The sequence below is a fragment of the Pseudorasbora parva genome, chromosome 7, assembly GCF_024679245.1.
Source record: "Pseudorasbora parva isolate DD20220531a chromosome 7, ASM2467924v1, whole genome shotgun sequence".
Taxonomy (NCBI): domain Eukaryota; kingdom Metazoa; phylum Chordata; class Actinopteri; order Cypriniformes; family Gobionidae; genus Pseudorasbora; species Pseudorasbora parva.
Genome location: NC_090178.1, coordinates 28,448,250 through 28,454,249, shown reverse-complemented (window position 1 = coordinate 28,454,249; position 6,000 = coordinate 28,448,250). Strand labels below are relative to the sequence as shown.

General features: G+C 35.7%; 1 long non-coding RNA gene across 1 annotated transcript; it reads left to right on the top strand.

Moving 5' to 3' along the window:
* Positions 1–827: 827 nt before the first annotated feature.
* LOC137083763 (uncharacterized) lies at positions 828–4,016 on the top strand. Its single transcript, XR_010906600.1, has 6 exons — positions 828–1,302; positions 1,805–1,941; positions 2,160–2,204; positions 2,290–2,354; positions 2,441–2,552; positions 3,392–4,016. It is a non-coding gene; the product is annotated as an uncharacterized lncRNA (long non-coding RNA).
* Positions 4,017–6,000: the final 1,984 nt, after the last annotated feature.

Sequence of the window (6,000 nt, the reverse complement as noted above, 5' to 3'; positions counted from 1 at the left end):
ACATTTGCGAAATTTATTTCAAAATATTTGAGAATGGAGAATTAAACCGATCTGTTTAAAGAACCACAAATATTACTTAATTAAAATCAAGATTATTAATATTTAACACACACTGAAGAAATTGAGTAAATTTACTCGATTAAAACAATGCGCCCCTCCCCCACCCTCTGACGTGACGACAGCTCGACGGTTGAGTGAGTGCGGATATTTGAATTCTCCTCAGTCACCAGAGCAGTTTCTTCTTCTCAGCGTTGCAGAATTGGGGCATTTCCTCTGTGAAATTCAGGTTTGTATGTTTTTTTTTATTATCTATATAATCATTACTGTGCTTAAAGGCATTTTATTTAATTCAAAACAACATACAGGGACAGTGTGAGTCACCTTAAGTTAATGTGTGGCGTTGGTCTTTGAAACGCCTGCTGTGTTGCTCAAAACACAAAACTTTATTCCTAAAGATAATGAATATTATGAATCTGGATGATAAAATCTTATTAAAACTGGGCACTGTTTGTTAATTGTCAGGTTATGGAGTCTGGCGCCTCGCAGCATCTTTCAGCTACGAATGAAGCAGGACAGCGGTCTCAAGTTCAAAGTCCACCCGCAGACCGCATCTCAGGCTCGAGAAACAGCGCTGATACGGTGGAAATGGGATAACAGACCGGTTGATTACACTTGAATTACTTTTAAATGTTTAATTTTTACTTCTAAAATGTTTGTCACATGAGTTTAAATGTTGTAAAATAACTGTTATTCTTTACATGTCAAAAGAGTAATATATGCTGTAACGTTATTGCTGTACTCATCGACAATAAAGGCTGTCGGTACACGATCCGTTCCACCTGCACGATCCGTTCTACGCATGCGTAGTAGACTCTTTAGAAAATGCGCATGCGCAAATGAAAATACTGTTTTGCAACGATTTACGACACTGCACGATCTGTTCCACGCATGCGCATATTTATACCACGAGACTTTCATTCACTCACAGCAAAAGAAAAGAGAAGCGTCTGGCTGCAGACTATGGGCGATTTTTTTTTTTTTAATGTTTATTATTATTGTTGTTAATTACAAAGTATGACTATGGGCGAGTGGAGCATGTATGAGTATGAGTATGAGCTCGGTTGGAGGGTTTGGGGTCAAATCATTGAAAATCATAAAATCATTGGCCAGAGGTTACCATCTTGTCATCATGTGCCTTGGAGATATTGGCTGATTGGACTGCTGTCAAGTTTAATACCACTGCCCCCCCGCAAATCATCCACTCAGCAACAACTCGGCAACAAAGTAAGCCTATTTCCAGAGGTGAGTAACTTTTTATTTTTGCACAAACTGTTTAAATATTATAACTAACTTCACGACTAAAAAAGAAATCTAATAAAAATAAAGTGATAAGGCCTAGATGACACTGACAACAGAGGTTACATTGATTACATGATTTTATAAAGTTGTGAAGAAATGACAGTAGCATGTAATATTTTCTGACAGGATTTGGTGTCAGAGAAGGGTTTCTGACAGAAATTTGTTTTTTTAAAGTAATTATTCACCTTATTTCATATTGCATACATGATTTTTATAAAGTTGTGAAGAAATGACAGTAGCATGTAATATTTTCTGACAGGATTTGGTGTCAGAGAAGGGTTTCTGACAGAAATTTGTTTTTTTAAAGTAATTATTCACCTTATTTCATATTGCATACATGATTTTTATAAAGTTGTGAAGAAATGACAGTAGCATGTAATATTTTCTGACAGGATTTGGTGTCAGAGAAGGGTTTCTGACAGAAAAAAAATATTTTTTCTTATAGAATGAAAATGGAGTTCAGAGGAAAAACAGAGAAGTTTGCCCTTTACGATGCCGTTCAGCGATATTTGGTTTACGGGCTAGTGGATGCGGCGTTTAAGAAGAAGGTCTCATGCATGGCTAAAAATTTTGCTATAAGAGGTAAGTGAGTGGAGACGGGTAGCAGCAGCTAGGAGTAATGGGCGGAATAGTAATTTTAGGAATATCTATTTTAAAGTCAGTCCAAAATGAAATAGAAAAAGGGCAATACAAAAAATAAATGTTTAATATCTTCAAGTGATGTGTTACAAAAAAGTGCATTCATTTTGTAAAAACATTGTTTGTCTATCACAGAAAGTCATTATTTTTCTCTTTAACAGTATGCCCTCTGCATCTGTACTGGTGCCATGTTTCACTTTTTGGATGTAAGTTGTAGTTCATGTAATGTATGTATCCAAGAATGTTAAAAAACAAACAATGCAAGACTCCAATATTACATGTATATTACAGACTGACATACCATCTATTCGGAAGTGGTGGTGTCTCCAGATCCTGGAGAAATTCTCGATCGCAAGGTAGGACACATTTCAAGCACTAAAACATTGCTTGCAATGTCTGCTTTACAATTGTGCTGCATTAACAGTACCATACTTTTAAATAGGCATGGGCAGAACTTAGGGCAGCGCTTTGCCTTCTGGACAGAGGAGGCAGAACAACTGATGGCAGGCACCCTACCACCGATTTACAGCCTTTATCGACCCCAAATAGTCAAGGTATGGCCAAACTAACCAGACAACCATTTCCACGTATGCATTCTATATAGGTAGGTCTCCAAAAATTAGAATATTTTGGAAAAGTGTGTGAATTACTGAATTAAATGTAAAACTTGAAACGGATACATTATATAGATGTATACAACATGCTACATCATGTGATATATTCAAAAATAGAAGATCGTAACAAACAGTCAAATGGATTTATAATTTAATTAAATTACTTATTTAATAACCAAATATAACCTGTAATACAACACGAACCCCGCCTCAGATCTGTTATTCAGAATGTGTGGACGCACTTCCAAGAACAACGTGCTGAAGCATCACCTCAACCCAATTAATTCAAAATGATTTATTAAAATATTGTTTTCATTAATGTTATGTAATGTGACAGTCCCAATCATAGTTATTATTAGTCGTGCGTTGCTGTTTGAACTGCGCGAGCTGAAGCGGATGCGCTGAATTAACACCGGTAAGTTAGGCAAGGTAAGGCACTGAATCTCTTTGTCAATGAATTTACATAACGTATGAGATTCACGTTGTAAATTTGAATTATTGAAACTTCCACAATATTCAAATTTTGTGAGACCTACCTGTATTTACTTTGTGCATGTTATGGTTTATTTGAGCTAGCAGATGCTTTTGTCCAAAGTGGCTTACAAATAAAAACAGTACAAAGGTTCGCAATTAATAGCCTAATGAAAATACAATATAAAAGCATAAAAAACCATAACTAATAATAACTATTTAATTTATGCTGAAAATATGTCTTAAGGCCCCTTTTGAAAGACCCAAAACATCTTATGTTGTATTAATGGTATTTTACTTTGTCATAGGAGGAACAAGTAGAAGTGGAGGAGCTGCCCCTCACATTGAAACATATGTACCAGGCAGAATACATTGTGAGGAACAGTGTTGGGCTTTTCACTGGCCAGGTGCAAGAACCAAAATACATGTCCATGGATCATGATGAACGAAGGAAAGCATGGAGGGAGCTGGAGTTGATGAGCTGTGATGCCATGGAGCCTTTTACGTTTATTTTTGAAAACCTCCAGGACATGGAAACATTCAATGATAATTTGCAAAGACACCCTCAACCTGAGAGTAAATGCTGGAGTTGGGGTGCACAGTCACCCATATACATTTTGTTAGTGTGGGTGTATCTGGGTGACTGTGCACCCCACACTCTGCGTGAGAGGGAGAGAGTGTGTGTGTGGGAGACGGAGGGAGAGAGACATATGTGTGTGTGTGTGTGTGTGTGTGTATTTGTACTCATAAATAAAACTTCTGTGTGAACAAATGCTTCTTTCAAGTCATTTACACATAGCAGTCAACATCAAACATTGAAAATAATTTTACACAAGTCATTATAGAAGTATTATTGACATTATGCAAGAGCTGCATTGGTCTGCCATTGTCTGTGATGTTTGTTTGCTGTAATATTTACCAGTAAAGAGTAGGTTATAGCAACTTAATTAATTCATAAAACAACAATATTATTATTGTTTTCATTTTAATTTAGTTTCTATTAAATTTCCCACAAATTCTACAGTACAACAGTGATATATTTCTCAAGTAAAACCGAACTTTCATTTAGACGAGTTGCCGTGAATATACCTTTTAGTTTCTGCGTGTTTATGATATGACGGTGGTTTTTCTCAAATGAAACGGTGAAACGCAGATGAAGTGACTGAGTGGCTCTGGAGATGACGGACATGCGTTTATGTCCTCGTATGAGATGGAAACACACGACTGTCAAGCGCAATTCTTTGTAGGCCTATGGGTTTGAGGTAAACTGCGGATCAGCGCCATTCATACCCACACACACAGGAGTCAGGAGGACACTCAGGATTCGTAGCATAAATAGTTTTTTTTGCTGTTTAATATTCACATAAACTAGTCTATATCACCAGATGCGGTAGGGTATTATTTCTGTAAACAACATTAAAGGGATTATTTTCCTCATTTAGATTATATAGATAGCCTATATAGATCCATACTAATACAAAATTACTCAATTTAAAGGTTAACTATTAGCAGATATTAATTTTAAAAAACGGCACAAACCGCCTTTGACGGTTGATCATACGTTCATGTAACGACTCACGTCCTTTGCTATTTATTTTGTGTTACATTTAAAAGCATCCAAATAGACATGCTGTTAAATGTAACACAAGTATGACGCAAATTGTGCCGCCTTGCCGTCAAGTGTTTCATTTGTGCCGATAGTGTAGGAAAACCGTGACGTTTTCTACTACGTAATTATGCGCATGCGTAGAACGGATCGTGCAGGTGGAACGGATCGTGTACCGACAGGCCATGTCATGTATAAGTGTGTTTGTGTGGACTGTGGAGTATTTGACAAAGGTTTAGAGGAAATTAAAGTTATACTATACAAGTTAGTAATACTCATAAATAAAAACAGTTCATATTAGTCATAAATATTGTTTTTTAAAATGCCTTTTACCCAATTTTTTCTACTCAATTGAATTTGTTAATGTAACAAATGCAGTTACTCAGATCTACTTAATTTTTTTACTTACATTTACTCAGTTCATATGGTGTCTATAATTGATTTCACTGCTTTAAAATTTACTCAATTTTTTTAGTGTAAAAATGTTTCACCAAAAAAATTGAGTAAATCATAGTATTAGTTTTTAGAGTGTAATTAAATATCTTTGAATCGTTTCGTTTAAAAGTGGTCATTTCTATACGCACATTTCTCATGTCTGTGAGGCAAGTAGCCTGCTGAGTTTCGGTTTATTTATGAGACGCGTGCTCCAGTTCATGAGCAATGAAAGCAATCACTCCCACAACTTCACCTCACGATTATAATCTGCTATTTGCTTTTTATTTATTAAATCCAGGCAATTGGCCTAAGAAACCTTTTTTTTTTAAATTAAGATACAATTTAAACAAAACGAAATAAATGCTTTCTACAAAACAAAACTTAATATTAAACTAAATATAACCACCAAAATCATTTCTGACCCACTCGCATCTTTTCACTTATCATAATCAGATGAAATGTAAAAAATAATATTATAATATTTAAACATAAATATGAAGAAAAAAACACATTGTTTAATGGCTACAACAACGTAAGCTACAGATAAATGTCTGAGCTGGATTTGAGCAAACATCAGTTTACCAGTGAGCGGTTCATGAGCGTGCGCCTGCAGATTATTGAGCGGAGTCAAGTCAAATGTATTAATATCACGCTTTTACAATGACGATTGTTTCAAAGCAGCTTCAAAGTGTTAAACATGAAAATATTGCAACAAAATTTTATTCGGCTGTACAGTCGCTGTGGAGAAAACAGCGATGTTATCAACTCATTTAAGTTTATCAATGTAGTTTTATCATGAGCCTCACCAGTCCGCTTCGCTGCGCTTTGCTCATTACAGGCTCGTTCTAGTCAAAAAGCCCATGTATTGAATAATGG